We start from the raw sequence: 20,812 nt of genomic DNA, 5'->3' as shown, positions 1-20,812 counted from the left end.
AGTGAAAACATCTCAGTGCATCTGCTGCCTGTGTGCCAAGCAGCATGTCTAACCCACACACAGGCTACCTGTGGGACTCTAAATAAGGTCTAATTTCCTGAAACCATAGACAACATCTGGGGGGGGGGGGAAGAAAACCTCCCCCAAATATTTAGCACTAAAGAGTCTATGAAAGACACGTTAGACAAGTTTTTACGTCTTTAAGGCAGGAGATGAATGGATGCCTGAAGATAATTACAGCAGAATAGAAGTGAAAATCAGCCGTGTAGCTACATAACTGATCACAGATGGCTGTCGGCTCGGCTTCTCCAAGCCTCTTCGCTATCAACACCCAGGTGTTGGTGCGCACTGGGTCCTTCTCATCAGGCCCTTTCTGGAGCCAGGTGCTGGCAGAGAGTGGTGCCTCTGTGGCAGGCCATAAGCACCTCAGGTACTAGAAGATTCCAGGGGATTCATCTCGGAGTCCATGCCAGAGCCTGCAAAGGAAAAGGGGGGACATTTCCTGGAACAGTGCCCTGACCACCAGTCCTGACCAGCACAGCATAGCACAGTACAGCAGGTCACATCTCACACAAAGGAGCTCAAATCATCTCAGAGGATGACAGTGTGGACTTCCTGGCTTGGTCAGCCTTTCAGCACGGAATCTAGCACATGTGTATCTTGTCATGTGTGGAGGCAAGAGGTCAACCTCGGCTGCCATTTTTCAGGAGCTGTCTACTTATGTTTTGAGAAAGGGTCTCTCACTCGGACCTGGGGCTCACTGGTCAAGCTAGGCTAGCCAGTATGCCAGCAAACCCCAGGGATCTCCTTCCCTCTACCTCCCCAGCGCTGGGATGGCTGGGATGGCTGGGATAACAAACACCAACACTTCGTGTGTGTGTGTGTGTGTGTGTGTGTGTGTGTGTGTGTGTGTGTGTGTGTTTGACATGGGTTCTGGGGACAGAACTCAGTCTTCACATTTGCAGGGCAAACTCTTTGCCATCTGAGCCATACTCCAGAACTCAACAGCCACTTCTTGAGAGCTCATTCTAACAGGATTTAGATATGAATATGCCTGGATATAGTTATTATCCAGGCACTAGATATAAAATCTACAAATGCAGACACCTGTTCCTCTCCAGGCACCAGAACAAAGGTGAGGCTGGCCCCTCTAACTTGGAGTTTCCCACCAGCAGGCAGTGTAGACTCCACCCCCTCATTAGTGGGGTTGTTTCTGATTGGCCAGCACAGACACTTAAAACACACAGCCCATTTGTTGTGCTCAACCCAATTATGATCCTGCACTGATGGAAGAAGTTGTTCCTTTTAGCACACCCCAGTCCTTTTCTCCTCACACACAGAGGGAGCCGTTCCTTCCTACAGACCCAGGACTGGCATCCAGGCCATGAACAAGGAACTGGCAGCTCCAATTGCTTTTACTTTGGTTCAAACTATGTCTGCAAGGGCAGATAGCTCAGGGCTGAGAAGCACTTGACAAAGAGAGGTATAGGGATGTAAAGGGAGTATAGGAATGCAGAGAGTGGGCCTTCGATTCCCAGTGCCAGCCTCTTTGAGCATTCCAGATGTGAGCGAGAACTTGTAGAGACACTCCATTTGGACCAAGAGGATCATCTTGAAATTGTCATCTCTCAGCCACACAACCTCTCATTAAACAACAAGGGAACTCCCTCCCTCCAGGGCCTGAACCAATGTGCTTTTGCTGAGTGTGTTTGGAAGGTGGAGTTTCCCAAGGCTCAGAGGCGGTGGCTCTGCTCACTGAGTCTCTTGACTCCTTCCTTGCCCAGGTGGAGAGCAGAGGCTTGCCCAGGGCAGCCCAGAGCCAGAGCAATATCACCACCACCACCACCACCCCTACCCCCCCCACCACCCCACCACCACCCTTACCACCACCACCCCCCACCAACTCCAGAAGACCACCTGCAGCCAGTCAGTCATTAACTGGCTATTCTAAAGCTGCCCTGGGCAGCCCCGAAGTGACAGCCACCACCCACTCCATCTCATAGGCTGTGCCAGCACTTTTGAAAAATGAGGAAAAAATTAGAAAGTTTTTGAAAAATACCAGAGTGACAGTGAGTCTGTGTCACAGCAGTGCCCGGCGGCATGCTGATTTCAGCCTAGAACATAGAATCTAATCTCTACTGTGGCTCTCAGTCAAGATAGACAAGAAGTAACCCCCTTCTCAAATTTGATTTTGAAAAACAATTTCAATTTTATTGCCTTTACTTATTGTGTAATTTCCACAGTATGTTTGTGCACACACTCAAGCCACGGTGCGGCATATGGAAGTCAGGGGATGACTCTCGAGGAGTGAGTTCATGCCTGCCACTGTGCGGGGTTTGGGGACTCAGACACAGCATGTCAGGCTTGGAGGAAAACACCTCACCCGCTGAGCCACCTCTCCAGCTCACTGTTTAACTCGGCTTTCAGTAGCAGTACGTAAACAGTGTGCTTCCTTCTTCGCGCCTCTGTATCTATAGCCTTGTGTTAGTGTTATTGCGTAGGCAGTGTGATTCATCCCTCGTGCCTCCGCATCCATATTCCTTATGTTAGTTTTATTATTATTTAACAATAAACCTGCCTAACAGAAATGGCTAAAGGATGAAAAGGCTTATTTTAGCTCATGCATTGGGATGTCTGAGTCCAGTCGTTGGTTCTGTTGATTCTGGACCCATGGTAAGGCAGAATGCAATGGGGGCCAGGAACATGTGGTAGAGGGCTTACCTCATGGTGAGCAGGAAGCAGAGAACAGAGGGGACTAGGAGCCAGGTATGACCTTCAAAGACATGCCTCCAGTGACTGCTTCCTCCAGCCTAGGCCCTACCTCCTAAAGTTTCCAGAATCTTCCAAATAGCACCTGTAGCTAGGGACCAAGCATCCAACACATGACCCTATGGGAGACATTTATACTAAAGCCTGATACTCCTCAGGGATGTCAAGCACGCCTGCAATCCCACTCTGCCTTAGGTAGGTAAGGTCAAGACCTGGGTTGTTTTTTGTTTTGTTTTGCTTTTGTTTCTGTTTTTTAAGATGGAAACGTCTTGCATAAAACCAATGTCATCTAAAACAATTCCAAACATTTTATCATTTTACAGAACTTAAAGTAACTCCCTCCTTCTCTTTTTCCTTCCCCTTTTTATACACACACTCACACACACTCACACTCACACACACTCTCACACTCACACATGCAGTAATAAAATTTAAATTGTGCCTTGTTCTAAAAAATTAAATATACTTTAAGTCCATCCATCTCAACTCTCACTCTGGGAGTTAAAACAGAATGCAGAATTTTTGACCCAGCTCACAGATCTCCCTGTGGGGCAAGCCCCTCCCTTACCTCCAGAAGAACCTTCATCGGAATTAAAACCTCCCTCGTTCATCATGTATCAGGTACAGTCTGTTCCCTAGGTACGGCAGACTTGTTTCTGTCTCAGGACCTTTGCACTTGCTGTTCTCTGGGTCTGTAACTCTCTTCTCCCTGATCACAGCTGGCTCCTTAGCATTCAAGGCTCAACTTCAAAGTCACCTCAGGGATGATGACACCCACAACACACCATGGCTTCACTCTTACCATTTCATGTTCCTCTATTAGCTAGCAAAGTATCTTGCTGATTCAAATCTAACACAGAACTACAGTGATAGCCCTTCGTCTCATAGGTGAGCATTATTGCGGTTATTACTATTTGGTACAGTATCATCATTGTTGTCATCGTCATCATCCGCAGCAGCAGCAGCAGTCTGGAGATTGAACTCAGGGCCTTACACATGTTTACAAGTGCCATATTACTGAGCTGCCTCCTCGGTCACTTTTTTTTTTTTTTTTTTTTTTTTTTTTTTTTTGAGACACAGGCTGGTGTAGTTTGGGCTAACCTGGAAGCATCCCTATATCCCAACCTAGCCTTGAACTTCTGATCTTTTGGCCTCCACCTTCCAAGTGTGGGATCGCAGGCATGCACCGCTATGCCTGGTTTGTCTCGGCAACCATTGAGACACCCCAGGGAAGTTGTGCGAAGGCTACACAGGGCTTAGTGATGCCACCGGGGATTTGGGTTCTTTTGCTCCTATGGCATCAGTCACAACATCTTGAATTTCTTCCCTGTGATTACATCTTTGAGATCCCGAGATAGCCGCCGCCGCTGGACATCCTATCCAAGTCGCCAACAAGAAAAGCAAGTTAAAGGGCCAACGTCCTTTCTTACGCAGCTCCGTGATTTCTTGGCAAGGAAGCTCTGGCCAGCATCTCTATCTGGAGTGAGCGATGTGTCAGACTGCTAACCCTGGCAGTAAGGGAGATCAGGGAAGTGAGACTTCACCCTTCTAGTGTGGATGCTAGACAAGAAAAGGAGGACGAAGATGTAAAGGAGAAGGGCAGTGAAGCTGAGGTCCATTTTCATAGCCTCATAGGTCTAATTCTAGCAAGTTACTTGTTCACTTCACCCTTTCTTTACATGTGGTATGTTCGTTTATGGTGAAAATAAATAAAGCTCTCTCTGTCTCTCTCTGTCTCTGTCTCTCTCTGTGTGAGTGTGTGCGTGAGTGTGTATGTGCATGTGCGTGTGCAGTGCATGTGTGTGTGCATGCATGTGTGTGCATGTGCATGTGTGTGCTTGTGTGTGTGTGTGTGTGTGTGTGTGTGTGTGTACACGTGTGAAAGGCCAAGGACAACCTTGGATGTCAGTCCTCAGTCCTCACCATCTATCTCCTTTGACACTGTGGTTTTTTGGTTTTGTTTTTTGTTGTTTTGCGTCGCACACGCCAGGCCTAGCTGGCTTACCAGCTGCCTGGGATTCTCATGGCTACATCTCCTGTCTCCCCACCAGATGTTGGTATTACAGAAACTTACACTGTGCCCAACTTTCGTGTGGGTCTGGGGTTTCAGACTCGGGTCCTTATTCTTGTATGACAATTATCTTTTTTTTTTTTTTTTGCTTATGGCTTTCAAAAGAATAATCCATGACCCAGTCAGCATCCAACAGCTGTTTGTTAGCAAAGCGCAGTGGCACGTGGCACGTGGCAGGTGGCACATGGCACACATCGGGAATCCCAGAACTTGAGGAGTAGAACCAAGTGGACCAGAAGATCAGGGCCAGCCTTTGATACACAGCAAATCTGAGGCCACTCTGAGCCATATGAGGCCCCCACCTCAAAAAGCAAAGCAAAGCGACCAACCAAACAAAAAGCCTATTTGTTGATTATTGAATAACAAAAAAATAAAATGCATCTCCTCCATCTTGCAAACGGGTTACCAAAACATGAGGTATACCCATAAAGCAGATGGTCAAAGTTTAGCCGGAGGCATCTTATAAACACCAAGTGGTGTGACATCAGAACACTGTGGAAGAGTGTGAGGAATAGTAATACCCCCCCCCCTCCACAGTTATACTGACAGGAAGCGTGGCCTCTTCTGTGTGGCCCACACTCTGGGTGACAGCTCTACAGGACTTGGGTTTACTGAGAAGCCACATTCTTTGGTGGGATTCAGCCATTGTTCACATCTGGAGCCAGTTCACACGTGGGCTGATTTCCTGGCCATACATAAACTCCAGAATATTATATAAAATCAGAATGACAAATACACCAGCTTGATCATTGTCAGGACAGGTTCCTGTGTCAACCCAAGGCTCCCCTCCATTGGAAGGACTTGCTGGTGCCTTTCAAGCTCCAGGGCCATCACAGCCCACTGGCATCTGGCACACCCGGTGGACCAGGAACCATCTTTTTTCTCTTTTGCAGAGGCTAATGCATAGCTGCTGGATCCCTGGCCCCAAGAAACAGTTGTTCCTCCCAATTCCTAGGCCTCTGTGATCAGCCTAACAAAGCTCAGGGAGAACGGGCTTCGTGTGTCTATTGAGCATGTTTTAACTGCCAGGCACTGTTCTAGGCCTTCACAGCCCTTCTGTTAATAGAGGAAGTATCTCAGTATCTTGGGCTTCTGTAACAAAAGACCACAGAGTGGGTAGCATGTAGGTAACAGTAACCAACTCCTCAGAGTTTGGAGGCTAGAAGTGCACAGTTAGGGTGTGGTGAGGGCCCTGGCTCCTGGCTCCTGGCTTGCTGTCTTTTTACTGTAGCCTCACATGGTGGATGACACAGGGAGCTTTGGAATTCTCTTTTTATATGGGCACTGATCCAGGCGCCAGTGCATGGACCCTCTGAGCACATCTCCCTCAGGCCTCAGACCCTTTGGAGTTAAGATTCTACTTGTAAATCTGAGGAGGAGATGCCAATACTTAGCTCGGTGAAAGAAGAAATAACCTCCTCACAGGGGTGTGAAAAAGGCTCAACCTTCACTACAAAAAGGGAGATTAATGAAGACTACTGGGATTCAAGAGAGAATTTGAGGGAGAAGTGTTCTCAGAAGCTCCACGCAGTGCTTCAAGTGAATGTGGGCCCAGCCAGACTATCCCAGGCCTGCTGCTCGGCTCCCCCCACCCACCCCACCCCCAGCACCTCCCGCCTCAATACCTTCCCAACACATGTGGCTCGGCCCGTGATTTATGGCGTGCTGTCTCTGCAACTGGACTGGCTCTCCTTCCCCAGGCTCCTCAGAGCTTTGGACAACAGCAAGCCTGTGGCAGGGGTGTGAGAATTAACCGCTGGCCCTCTGACAGAGTGAATCTACGAGGTGGAGTCACGTTGCAACAGGTGAGGTTTGGGTCAGACGGGAATGCTCCTTGTCAGGAGTGTGAGATGCCATAACAGCTGTGAGGGGGCGGCTACGGTTCGCTCCGTGTCAGGGTTCAGCACAAGGAGGATTAACCCGTCAGCTACAACACAGTCACAGGGGGTGGATTGTGCTTAGCCACTGCACCAAGCCAAGAGGTCACTGCCCACAGAGGGCCTCTGCAAATACGCAGGGTTTGCGAAGCCAGAGATGGAGGTGTTGCACTTGCAGGACTCTGATAAATCTCAGAGCAAACTCTAGAAGCACTGTATCATTTGCAACCTTGACCTGAAAAAGAAAAGTGTGTGTGTGTGTGTGTGTGTGTGTGTGTGTGTGTGTGCAATTGCGTTTGAGTGTGAGTGTGTATGTCTGTGTGTGACTGTATATGTTTGTGTGTGAGTGAGAGTGTGTGTGTTTATGTGTGAGTGTGTGTGTATGTGTGTGTACAATTGCGTTTGTGTGTGAGTGTGTATGTCTGTGTGTGACTGTATATGTTTGTGTGTGAGTGAGAGTGTGTGTGTTTGTGTGTGAGTGTGTGTATACTTGTGTGTGAGAGTGTGTGTTTGTGTGTGAGTGTGTGTGGTTTAAGTGTGAGTGTGTTGCGTATGAGGGTGTGAGTGTATACATTTATGTTTGTGTATGTATAAATGTGTATGTGTGTGTACACCACCATGCACTGTGGAAATCAGAAGGTAACTTGCAGGAATCTGTTCTTTTCTCCCACGGTGACATCGGGGATCAAGCTGGGCCCTCAAGCTTGCATAGCAAGTTCTCTTACTGGATGAGCCCAGCTCTCCCTCCCTGAGATGTATTTAGAAATAAATCCTTTGGTGAGACTTGACTGATTGAGGATAGGAAAAGGGGACATGGGACTTAAAACTCTGCCCTAGAATTTTGTTTGGAACAGCCGTGTACACAGAAGGTGGACGCATTCCTCGAGTGAGGAAGAGAAAGCGGCAGAGAACTTGGTGGGAAAGGAGGGGATGCTGATTAAAGAATCTCATGCCAAGGCTTCCTCTGGCAGCCAGTGGAAATAGGTCAGAGACCCACACCCAAACATTAGCTGGGCAGGGCGCCCTGCAGAAGAGAAGCAGGAAGGATTGGAGGAGCCAGAGGGGTCAAGGACACCAGGAGAATGAGGCTCCCTGAATCAACGAACCTGGGCTCGCGGGGCTCACAGAGACGGAAGCCACGATCACAGAAGCTGCGTGGGTCTTCACTAGGCCCCCTGAGTACATGCTGTGGTTGTTTAGCGTGGCATGTCTGTGGGACTCCTAACAAAGGAAGTGGAGTGTCTCTGACTCTTGCCTGCTCTTGGGACCCCTTTCCTCCTCCTTGGTTTTCTCCTCCAGCCTTGATGTGAGGGTTTGCGTCTTTGTCTTATTGTAACATGTTATGCCACGGTCTTTGATATCCCTGGGAGGCCTACTCTTTTCTGAAGGGAAACAGGGGAGGAGTAGATCTGGGAGAGGTTGGGGGGCACTAGGAGGAGTGGAAAGAGGGGAGCTGCAGATGGGATGTATTGTAGGAGGAAAGAATAAGGAAAAAGAAAAAGGAAAACGAATCTCATGACAAGTTGAGTTTGAGAGGCCACTTCAGCTGTCAGTGACTATGCAACCTGGATGTGTGAGTCTGAAGATGAAGAGGCAGGCCAAACTGCAGTCGGGCAGTGGGAACCAGCCACCTGCGGACAGTGGTTAAGGCATGGGTCTGCATGTGATTTCCTACAGCATTGACAGGTAGAGCGAGAATGGAAGGAGCAAACCAACAGAGAGGAGCAGAGCCAAGAGCCTCCAAGGAGGCAGGGAAAAGATAGAGAGCATCAGTTCTGATGGGGAGGGAGCGGGCGGTGGGGGTGGGGGTGGGGGTGGGCTGGGTGTGTTAAGAGCTCTTTAATGGAAGAGATGGGAAGAGCCTTGTTTTTGTGGAACAAAGACAAACTGAGATGAGGATCTCTTCAGTGTAGAGTTTTGGCCCTAAGGACAGCAGAAAATGAGGTCACTGGGGCTTGAGACAGTGGAGGATTTGGGAGGACGTTTTTTTTTTTTTTAGGGGGCAGATTCTGTTTGCATAGCCCTGCGAATTAAAAATGAGTGAGGTGAGGGCTGGACATTTGCTGAGCTCCTACTACATATCAGACACATTACAAATAAATTCCCCCCTCTTCCTCTCAAAATGGAGGAGCAAAGAAAGCTAGGCTTTTGTTGTTTGTTTTCCGTACTGCTGGTTGAGGCCAGGGCCTTGTGCATGAGGCAAGCACTTCTACCACTGAGCTACATCCCCCGACCCTCTGCTTTGCTTTTTTAAGACCTTATTTTATGCAGCCTAGGGCAGCCTCACAGCCACTTTGCTGCTGTACCTTGAACTTCTCGTCATCCTTCCTTCATCTCCAGGTGTTGAGAGCAACATCTGGTTCTCCAGCCTTCTTCTTGCTTTTTATTTTGAGAAGGGCTTCATTAAGTTGATCATACTGGGTTTGAATTCTGTAGCCCAGAATTTGTTACCCCTCTGCCTCCATCTCCCTAGTAGCTGGGATTATAGCCTGCACCATCACATGCACATAAGATTGGAATCATTCACCAGTTTATGATTGTAAAAGAAACAAAATAAAATATTTGCTGGTCTTTCCATTTTGAGTAAGACACACTATGAACTCTCCTGCATGTTAGCTGTGCAATTCTGTGCAAGTTTACCTTAGATTACTCATCTGAGGAAAAAATGAGGATAAAGATAGTCTCTATCTCAAATAGTTGGTTTAAAGATTAAGGTAAAATAATCTATATAAAACAGATAGCTCAGAGTCTCACACATAGTAAGTGTTAAGTAAATATTAGTGCTGGGCCAGCAAGATGGCCCAGAAGATAAAACCACTTGCCACTAAGCCTGAAGACCTGAGTTTGATTCTTAGGGTCCCCATAGTAGAAAAAGAGAACAGACCCCCGTGGGTTGTATCCTAACCTCCACACACATACATTTTTTTAATGTAAATTTAAAAATAGTTCTTTGTTGTTGGTTTGCACACGGTCCACATATACATCTCACCTCAAAGTTGTTTTATGGCTGAGGATGGCCTTGAACTCCTGATCCTTCCACCCCTGCCTGCTAAGCGTGAGAATGTAGATGTGAAGCACCTTCTCGGCAAGTAGCAGTATTTTCATAGATAAGAAATGAGCCTCTGGGAGTATCTGCATGTATTTATCAAGTGTGCTGAGCTTCTCTATTTTACTAAGCACCAAGGAAGGCCAGACAGCATGCAGTGAACTGGGTCTGCATGTCCAGACAACCATGGCCATGATGATGATGATGATGATGATGATGATGATGATGATGATGATGATATCAACAGCAACCTGTAGAGAGAATCTCTTGTGTCTCTATGGAAGCATCACCTGCCAATCAAAAGCTGATGGCCTACTAGCCAAGGCAGAAAATAGGAGGTGGGAGTTCCGGCAGAGACAGATGAATTCTGGGGTGGAGTCAGAGGGGTGATTCAACACCTCCCCCTCCTCCCTGGGCCCCACCCCCAACACACACACTCTGAGGAAGACGGACACACGAAACTGAGGAGAGGTAACCAGCCATGTGGCACAGAGAATAGAATAAATGGGTGATATAAGTTATGAAATAATGGGGGAATGAGCTAATGCTTATGACCTAGGCCTTTATTAATAAATAATAAAATCTCACAGTTGTGATTTGGGGAACTGAGGTGCAGGTGCCAAAACACATGGTTACAGCAGCCAGCCTGTCATTCCTATGTGCCGCGTTCTGGATGTGTCACCACACCACAGTAAGTAACAAAAGCAGAATCCAGTATTTCCCCCGTGATTTTCTCTAATGCGATCCTTCCCAGGGCTATCATTTTGCAAGAAGAACAGAACCCAGCTGTAGTGGAATAATCCTGTTGTGCGGGGACAGGTTACTGAAAGGAAGCTGCAGAGGCGCTGGCTGACCACCCTAACCCTTCCAAACCGTCCCTGATAGTGTTACAGGTTAAGCTGTGGATCCTCCCAGATTCATCCGCCAAGTACCTGCAGGTGACTCTGCCTGGAAGCAAGACCTTGGAATGGTAATTAAGGGCTGGAGAAATGGTTCAGTGGGTGTGAACACCTCTGTGCAAACATAAGGACCTGAGTTTGTGTCCCTATCATCCACAAAAGCCTGGTATAGCTGCACATATGTCTATAACCCCAGTGCTGGTGCAGGATGCAAAAAGCATTGCATCACTGAGACTGGTTGGCTCAGCTAGAGACTCTGCTTAAAGGAGGGTGATAGGGCAGGATGTCTGATATCTTCTTCTGGTCACCACACATGCAAATAGAGGTGTGCACTCCCCATACACATATGCATAAACAATGCACAATATGAGAGAGAGAGAGAGAGAGAGAGAGAGAGAGAGAGAGAGAGAGAGAGAGAGAGATTAAAGAGGAAAATGGGGTAATAGACATGTATCTCAGTTTACTCTCTATTGTTGTAATAAAACAGTATGGCCAAAAAAAAAATGAGAGAAGAAAAAAATTACTTGGCTGATACTTCCACACCAGTCATCATGAATTTGGGGCAGGAATTCAAGGCAGACAGCTGAAGGTGGGGACTGAGGCAGAGGCTGTGGAGGGCTCTGCTTGCTGGCTTGGTCCCCTGGCTTGCTCTGTGTGCTTTCTTTTTTTAAATATTTTATTAATTTGTTCATATTACATCTCAATTGTTATCCCATCTCTTGTATCCTCCCATTCCTCCCTCCCTCCCGCTTTTCCCTTACTCCCCTCCCCTATGACTGTGACTGAGGGGGACTTCCTCCTCCTGTATATGCTCATAGGGTATCAAGTCTCTTCTTAGTAGCCTGCTATCCTTCCTCTGAGTGCCACCAGGCCTCCTCATCCAGGAGATGTGGTCAAATATGGAGCACCAGAGTTTGTGTGAAAAGTCAGTCCCCACTATCCACTCAACTGTGGAGAATGTCCTGTCCATTGGCTGGATCTGGGTAGGGGTTTGAAGTTTACTGCATGTATTGTCCTTGGCTGGTGCCATAGTTTGAGCAGAACTCCTGGGCCCAGATCCACCCATCATAATGTTCTTCTTGTAGGTTTCTAAGACCCTCTGGATCCTGCTATTTCCCCACTCTCCCATGCTTCTCTCACCTAAAGTCCCAATAGGATGTCCTCCCCTCTGACCCACTTTCCTGCTAAGTGAAGACTTTCATGGGACATGCCCCTTGGACAAGTGTGCAGATATAAGTGAGTATATACCATTTGACTCTTTCTGCTTCTGGGTTAACTCACTCATTATGATCATTTCTAGTTCAATCCATTTGTCCACAAATTTCGGAAATTCCTTGTTTTTAATAGCTGAGTAGTATTCCATAGTGTAAATGTACCACAATTTCTTTATCTATTCTTCTCTATCTATTCTTTCTTAAACAGCCGAGGACCACTTGCTCAGATGTGACACCACTCACAGTGGGCTGGGCTTGGACACAACAATCATTAATTAAATACATACATGGCGAGTCTGATAGAGACGTTTCCTCAATGAAGTTCCCTCTTCCCAGATGACTGCAGGTTTGTGTTAAGTTGACAAAACCTCAGCAGCAGGGCATAGCTCCAGTCTAACATGACTGACATCCTTAAAAGAGGAAATGAAACACCGAAGCACCAGGGAGAAGGATAACATTAAGACAACTGAGAGAAGTGAGGCATCGAGAAGCCAAGGAAAGAGGCCTTGGGAAAACCAATCCTGCCAACACCTTGACCCTGGAATTCTAGCTGCAGAAACACAAGAGAAGGAACCTCTGTGGCTTACTGTGATATTTTGTCATGTCGGCCCAAGCAGACACATAATAAGAAGCCACCCGTGCTCAAGACTGCTGGCCCTCAGAGCACTGTGGCAGAGATGAGACATCCCAATACAAATCACGGACAAGACTCGATCCACAGGGAGGGCGGGGACTGTGAGAGTGGACAGTCAGGGAAGAGCCGAGGGAAGACGAGATGAACTGCGACAGTGACTCCCCAAAATGTACTGAGCGCCAGGGAGGAATGAGGGTGTTCCTCGGCACTAGCTGCAGGCCTCATTTTTCGCTAGGTTGTCCTCTTTGGGCCCCATTTGGGTTATCGTCACTATGCTCTGCCACAGGGTGTCATTTTGTTGTTCTTTCGCTGTCATGTTCACTCAGGGACAGGAGACAATTCTCCCCATTGTACAGCAAAGGAGCCTGAGGCAGGGGGTGGGGGGTGGGGAGGGCGGCGGCGGGGAAGGTCGCCTTTCAGGGGCCACATAGGAAGCCAAGGGTGAGCGGCAGCCCTCCTGTGCTGGTGGTATAATAGGCCAAGTCCAGCGCAGCAATAGGTGAGTGCAGTCTGTGGTGAGCCGGTGTGGAGTCGTTTGAGTACACCTTTACAGGGAAACAAAATAAGCCAAACTCAGAAAGACAAATATTTGTATGTTCATACGCAGAATCTAAATTTGCGTTTCCGTGTGTATTCATGTGCATTTCGTGCATGTGTGTATGCTGCACGCATGTGTATGTGTTAGTGTGTATGTTGACATGCATGTGGGCGCCGGCAATATGGAGGCCAGAGGTCAATGTCTGACGCCTTCTTCTGTGACTTCTCTTACTTTTTTGAGACAGGGTCTGTCATTGAATGTGGAGCTCACTAATTCACCAAGAAGAGATGGCTGGTGAGCGCCACAGATGGCCTGGTCTGTGCCGTTGTAGGATTACAAGCACGCGCCACTATGCCCAGATTTTACACAAGTGCGAGGGATCCAATGTCATGTTCTCGTGTCCTCATGCATGTGCAGCACGCCCGTTACTGACTGCCGTACACCTGATCAGCCTTCTTTCTGGGCAGATTGGATTTTGATGGAGTTTGCTTCTGGGAAGAACCAGAAGGCATTAAGCATCACTTGGTGTGCTTGGTGAACAACCAAGCTGAGTAGCATTCTCCAGTCAAAAATCAAGTGACGATAGCCTAAAAGTTGGGGATTTGAAAGGAGCTTGGCTGGCAGAGAACAGAAGCTGATCATAATAGTTGGTAGAAGCCCTCAGATGGTGGAAGCAGGAAGATCTGAAACTCAAGGTCATCCCAGCAGTGTAGGGAGGTCATGGCTAAATTGGGCTAGAGACCTTGTCTCAAAAAAGAAATTAAACCAAAACAAACAATCAAAACCAAATGTATCCATTTACTTACTGATTATTTTTCAATACATGGTCTCACTAAGTAGCTTTGTCTGTCCTGGAACTCACTTTGTAGAGCAGGTTAGCCTTGAACTCACGGAGAGCCTGCCTCTGCCTCCCAAATGCTGAGATTTAAAGGTGAGCCACTATACAAGGCTCGAAACCAGATTTCTTATGATTCGCATGATCCAGCTTGAGGACAAAAATGAGGTGAAGTAGCGGTTAGACACGTACCTCAGCTATTGAGTACCTGTCTTGCATGTGTGCCCTGGGTTTGAGCACCAGAAGGAACAAACAAAAGGAGAGAGAGAGAGAGAGAGAGAGAGAGAGAGAGAGAGAGAGAGAGAGAAAGAGAGAGAGAGAATAAGAAAGAAAGGCAGAGAAATGGAAGGAGAGAAGTTCAAAGAAAAGAAAAAGTAAAGTAGGACTATTCTCTTCCAGAATGTGTACCAAAGCGAGAGCAGTTGCTTCAATGCCGTAAATATACATATATATGTATATATATATATATAATCTTATTTTTAAAACATTAGTTCTGTTACATTGTATGTGTGCGCACATGCACGTGCTTGTGTGTATACAGGGCATAGTGGTATCAGAGGGCCACTTGTAGGAATTGGTCTTCTCCTTCACCCTATGGGACCCAGAAACCTAACTCAGGTCATCAGATGAAGCCCACAAGATGGCTCAGTGGATAAAGGAAGTGGAGTCATCACCTCCTTTCTTTCTCCTGACACACTGCACTGGCTTTGGGAGTGTAGCAACTCACACATCCACCGTGAGCCAGCACAAGCTCCAAGCACATTAGAAGTAACACATAGTGAGGCGTCATGTATCAACAATAATAGAGTTGGATTGCAAGTTAATAGTTTCCTTCACACACACGCACACAAAATACACCTGACCAAGGGGGGGAAAGCATCTTTAGCCAAGATACTGTCTGGCTAAGTTGCATAAAGTATGGAGGAGGGAATAATGAATGTCAGTGGGAGAGAAATCTAAGGAAAACCTAAGGACTGATGCATCTCTCCTCAAGAGAGGCCGTCGGATCCTCTACAGTCCCGAAGCCTGTGTCCTGTTATCTACCTGTCTCTTAACCTGTGTCATAAAACTCTCTTCCCAAACTTTTTGGGAGAAAGGAGAACTTTACTTCCTCATTACTCAAAAGTCTGTAACTTCCTTCTTTGCAAAGGAAGAGGGTAGCATAGCTCCTGCTGGCTAAGTCACGAGAGAACAGACATAATGCAATACTTCCTTGTTATAAACCAAACTCTCTTCTTAGCTATTTTGTTTATTTGCTCAACTCAAAATGTGAACAGTATAATCAGTGTATATTTTTGGTATTCATATGAAATTAATACTTCATAAATATGAATCATGCTATTAACGATATTATGGTGTTCTCTAATTACTGTCATTTGCATACTGCACAACTCTTATCTTCAATAGTCAAAAGATTAAAGAAAAATTTGAAAACCATACAGCACCTTTTAAAATAGGATATAGTGTACAATAACTTACTTCAAACATATGTAAGATAGGACATCTACTTAGGCAAGTACAAGGGAGGGAGAATTCCCACCTAAGTCAAACTTTAAATAGAGATTTAAAAAGATTTTTTTTTCAAGTTTGTAACTCTTTTTCCCATTAGTTGAAATTATATTTTTTCTACAATGAGAAATAATGTGGCTTTGTTTAAATTGGTAAAAGCAAAAAAAAAAAAAAAAAAAAAAGGAGGGGGGAGTAATTTTCTATTTATTTCATTTAAGCAAGAAAGACTATGAATCTCTTAGAAAAGAATAAAATAATATATGTATTTGTAGAGTGTTTCTAATACTTGTTTTTAACATGTATCAAGTGACCATGGTCTGTAGAAATCTCCATACACCAATCCCATACCAAACTGCGCTTCCTGGGAACCAGGACACTTTTAAAGTTTCCATTGGCCTGGGCCTCAGTTGGTGTATGATTCACCTCAAATGCAGGAAGCTCTGACTGTGAACCCCAGCACTACCTAAACCAGGCATGGTAGCGGCGAGGCCAGTGACTGCAATGCTCAGGAGCTAAAGGCAGGAAAATTGGAAGGTCATCCTTGACTACATAGGAAGTATGAGGCCAGCCTTGGCTACGTGACACTCTATTTCAAAAACAATTTTTTTAAAGAAATATAACTGTTGTCTTTCGGGTTGCAGGGGGATGGGGAAGTCATGGCAGTAAAACAGGGACTCTTAGGGGTGAGACAAAGGATAAGGTGGGTGGGACAATTAAGGGGTAAGTATGGCCAAAGTATACTGCCTACACAGGTGAAAATGTCATGATTAAACTCCTTGCTCTGTACTATTTTTAATTTTACAAGAATATGACTGTTTTTAGAAGGTATTGATGAAAGTTATCTTTTGGGTTGGTGGTGGCTGGTTTTTTTTTTTTTTTATGTTGTTAGGGAAACTGCTTTGTGTTGTTGTCGTTGTTTTTAATTTGGGTTTTTTGTCGTTGTTGTTGTTGTTGTTGACACTACGTAGTCCAGCCCCGCCCAGAACACACATTCTGCCTCAGCCTCCTGAGTGACAGAATTACAAAGTTGTAACACCATAGGGCAGGACCTGTCTTTTGAAATGGTATCCAGTCTCAACCACAGTTGTCGTCAGGAAACACAAAAGACATCATTTTCTTCTTTCATCGCTCTGAATCACCAAGTCATTTAGACATAGGAAAAGCAGACAACATCCAACCGTGTTTGCACCCTTTTCAGATGGAATACGCACAGGAAGGAGGAAGGGAGTTGGTACCCAGCTCACAAGTGAGAACTACACGGATGGGCATATGACTTCCCAGTGTTCCCTTTGTCAAGAGTCTGCCCTGGCTTGTTGATCTGTCCATGTTGTCTTGAAGGAGCTATGATACCCCAGCTGGGAACACCAACAGCATCCTGGAACTTGCCAGAAGGGAAACTCATCACCCTTCACACCAGACCCATGAGGAGAGCTGTGCGGATGACACTCCATCAGCCCTAAGCCTCACCTCTGTTTCATCAGACTTCATACGAGCACTACTGACCATTGACACTATGAGGGTAAATGTTACTGTGGGGTATAAGGCTCAAGTACACCACACTTTCAATGGTCCTCTGCATTGCAGCCAGTCCCCGGTGGACCAAATTGAGCTTTTTGAGTTTTACAATGCCCCCCAAGAGACACCTATTCAGTAGAAAACATACCTCAAAGTTTTAATGTTAATCTTTTCCAAGGCAGGAGATATACAGCATCATGGTGTCATGCAGTATCATGGTATCAGTGGCAATGAGTCCTCTGCCAGCCATGTGACACGAGAAAAAGTAACATAGCTTCCGGGGCAGGGCCACCAGAAGCATTCAGATACAGAGAGCCTGTAAGCTACACGGTAGCCCACATCTAAGACATCAATGGCCTTTGTCTTGCTCTGCTTTAAGCTAAGGGAAGCAAGCATTCAGTGCCCGCTTCAGATGTGCAAAGGTAAAGCGGAGACAGTCACCTACTAAGTGCAGTTTAACTGCTGACCCTTTCACGCTGAGGTGGGTTGCAGGGATGTAACCGCATCGCAAGGCGTCTTATCGGTGTGTGGTTTTCCATTTTGAAGTGGAGCCTCTGGAAGGCAGGAGTTGCTCCATAGGTGATTTTCCGTCACACACTGTTGGTGCTGAAGCCACAGTAGGCATTAGGAAAATGCTCGTAATTTTCCCTCTCCATTTCTGTTACTCTAGCCACCCCGTCCTCCCACACATAAACACACAAACACAATTTCGGTGCATCCACATCTCCTCCCTGCTTTTCCACATTCAGCTCCAAAAGCATCTTCTCTGACTGCATTTCTCCTATAAGCTAATGCAGTTTTCTTTAGAAAAAAACATGTATCTTAAAGAAACTTTTTCTAAAAAATCTTATTTCCTATTATAGCCATGTGTGTGTGTATATCTCTCATCACTGAAAATGGAGATAGTCATTTCTAAACAAACTTTTTTAAAAAATGAAAAAAAGAAGTAACTTAGACTGCTTCAGGGTATGGGTGTACAATTCTTTCATGTTCCCCCAAATCTTTATAGCTTGGATTCTGGGTAATGCGACTGTTTACACAGGAAGGAAATCTCACGTTTCACAGTGATATGGTCTTTATCCTAGGCACACTGGGGGTCTGCTACAGGGTCTGTTGGCTGGAGACACTTGCAGCAATTTGTGTGGTCTAATGAGCGGCCTCAGATTAGACATGAGGCAACCGGAATCTGCAGGAAATCGAGCCATAAGGAAGCCAGTGCGACTTTAAGTCCCATGAGTAAGGAAAAAAAAAGAGCCTCACCCCAGGGTAAGGTCCCCGTAGCAGAAGGCTTAATTGTTACCATGTCATGGTGTGAACTGCCTCACCGGTGCCTCTGTCTGGGCTAATAGAAACCTGATGCCATCAGCTTCCTGAAAACCACCAGCCCAACTTCAAACGCTACACTGCCCTTCTGCCAGGGCAGGCTAGCTGCATGCAGCCTTACCTGCAGACACTTCCTCTCCTCAACATCCCTAGCCCACTGGCTCAATTAGACTGCACCAGGACCAGCGGGACCAGCGGGACCTTAGGACCACGTGGTCCTCTGATATTCCCACTTAGCACTCCCTTCCAACACCTCCTCCCACTCTTGGAAGCCTTCCAGGATTATCTCAGTAGAGACCCTCTGGCTCTGAACTTGCAGACTTGCTAGTGAGAAAATGTTTAGAGGTCATTTGTCAGCCAATTGCAACTTTGTCATGTGGGAAGGCATCGCAGGAATTGCGGTGCAGTGCGGTGCATGCCGGGGAAAATCATTTGTGGAGAGCTTCGCCTGCCTCAGACTCGACTAGGCAATGACAGTTCAAGTCCTTTCCCTAACTGAGGCTCCTTACAGGAAAGTGGAGCAGAGTGGCTAGGGGAAGAATCCCTCCAATGATGCTCCGGGACAGCATTATCCCAGGCTCCTCTCTGAGAAGGAGGAGTCGTGAGGCCCCTGAAAGCATCCTAAGCTGTGTCTCCAGAGACTACCCAACCTTGCTGGTTCTCAGTTTGCTGGGCTTTCAAAAACCCCCACCCTCCCCCTTTCAAATGGCCCTTCCTTATTGACATGTGCACTCCACATCAGGGTAGGTGTTCAAGACAGACTGCAACAGCTGGGATAAACTGCCTCTTAAGAGGCTATCTCGGGGAAATGCATCTCTTGATATCGGGAGCATTTGCAAGCAGAACAGGCATGAAACTTAAGAAGATCGTGTGATAACCAGACTATATCCTGTCTACAGAGCTTCTCCAATAACACAAAGATGAGCTGTAGACAGCTTTACAGGTAGTGGCTTCCGCTCAGACTCTCCTCCTGTAAATCTTTATTCTTAGCCAGGTTGGGTTTTTTTGGTTTTTTGTTTGTTTGTTTGTTTGTTTGTTTTTAACGTGTGTGTGTGTGTGTGTGAGAGAGAGAGAGAGAGAGAGAGAGAGAGAGAGAGAGAGAGAGAGAGAGAGAGAGAGAGAGAGAGGAATTTTTAGAACAGAGCTCATTTCTCCCAAGGGACAGACCTCAGGAAAGATCTGGAATCCCTCCTGTTGAAAACAACCACCATTCACCTTGGTCAATATCAGCCCCATCAGAGTGGAGATCCTGTCAGGGGAGGTTTACGTGGTTCTGAAGTCTGTTCACAGGTGGCCACGCAAAGATACAGTTCCTAATCTGGGTTTTTCTGAAAGAGAAAGAAAATAGTCCTGGAATGGGGGTTGGGGTGTTGAATTCTCCTTTTGACAAATAAGCTCCTTTTGTCCCATATTCTGCCTGGCTTTGCATACTCAAGAAATTTCAGTAACCTGATAGTAAGAAAATACCTGTCCTTCAAGAGTTTTAGTTCTCAGTGAAAGGGCCCAGCCGTCGACTAAATGCGTTTTTGGTCCCTTTGTTATCTTAATTTCTTTACCTGATAATAGCTCTCAGTCGTGCAGATTATGAAAGAAATCATATATGTAAAATTAGCTCATGGCAAACAATAAACAGAAGTTTACCTTTTTTTTTCTTTCTTTCTTTCTTTTTGCTATTGAGGGGTCAGCAGAGGGGTGGGCATGAGATTCTGAACTGAGTACAGGCTCATGTTCCTTTATTCTCCATGGGTGCCCCAGGCATGTCACACAGCCTGGAACTTTCCCTGAACCCCAGTCTTCTGCTCTGTAAGATAAAGATAACTCTTTTCATGTCAGAAAGGGTTTATAAGAGCCAAAGAGGAACTAGAAACCTACTCATAGACAGTTGTATGTTTCCAAACAATAAAGCACATAAAACATGCTAATTATAACTAATAAATATTCATCACAATTGAATATAATGTATCAAGTACTGTGGATATCACAAATACACTTAAGAAACTAAAGAAAATGTGTATAAAAATAAAGAAAATGTATATTTCATAGAAAACAATGACTAAGTTTCTTTTTCTGGTTTTGACTGGTTTCCCTAAGATTTTTTTTTTCCTTCCTCATCTCATTGTATTTTATGTAACTTTTCTGTTCTTGAAACAAGTCTCATATAGCCCAGGCTGGCCTCCACATGTACCTGAAATTGGCCTTGAACTTCTCCTCCTGCCTCTGAGCTCCCACATGCTGTTATGGCAGATGTGTACCACTATAGCCAGCTATGGCCTTGACTTCGGCATGAGGTACTTCATGGAGAAGCAATGACCTCTGAGAGGCTTCAACCACAGACTCCTTAAGCTACAAAGAGGAAACCAAGGTTGATAGAAACTCAAAATATGTGGCTGCCCCAATAATGTCTGAAAGTCCAAACAGGGCTGCATTTTCTTTCTCTGTTTGGGCTGCCTAGCTTTCTACAAGGTTCTACACTGCATGACCCAGTGTAGGTGGAACAGATGAACAGCTTCTTTGTCTTCTGATGTCATAGCTTATCAGTGTTGATAGACAGAGACCGCAAGGCTTTTCTTTACTTTACCGGC

The 20,812-nt window shown here is 46.1% G+C and overlaps 1 long non-coding RNA gene across 1 annotated transcript; it reads right to left on the bottom strand.

The window, feature by feature from the left end:
• Positions 1-446: 446 nt before the first annotated feature.
• LOC311599990 lies at positions 447-20,016 on the bottom strand. The gene is made up of 3 exons (XR_014780102.1): positions 19,872-20,016; positions 19,446-19,548; positions 447-476 (listed from the first exon to the last, which is right to left on the bottom strand). It is a non-coding gene; the product is annotated as an uncharacterized lncRNA (long non-coding RNA).
• Between the last annotated feature and the right edge of the window lie 796 nt (positions 20,017-20,812).

Source organism: Acomys minous (genome assembly GCF_964271855.1).
Source record: "Acomys minous genome assembly, chromosome: 1".
NCBI classification, from domain to species: Eukaryota; Metazoa; Chordata; class Mammalia; order Rodentia; family Muridae; genus Acomys; species Acomys minous.
This window is presented reverse-complemented; position numbering and strand designations above follow the sequence as displayed.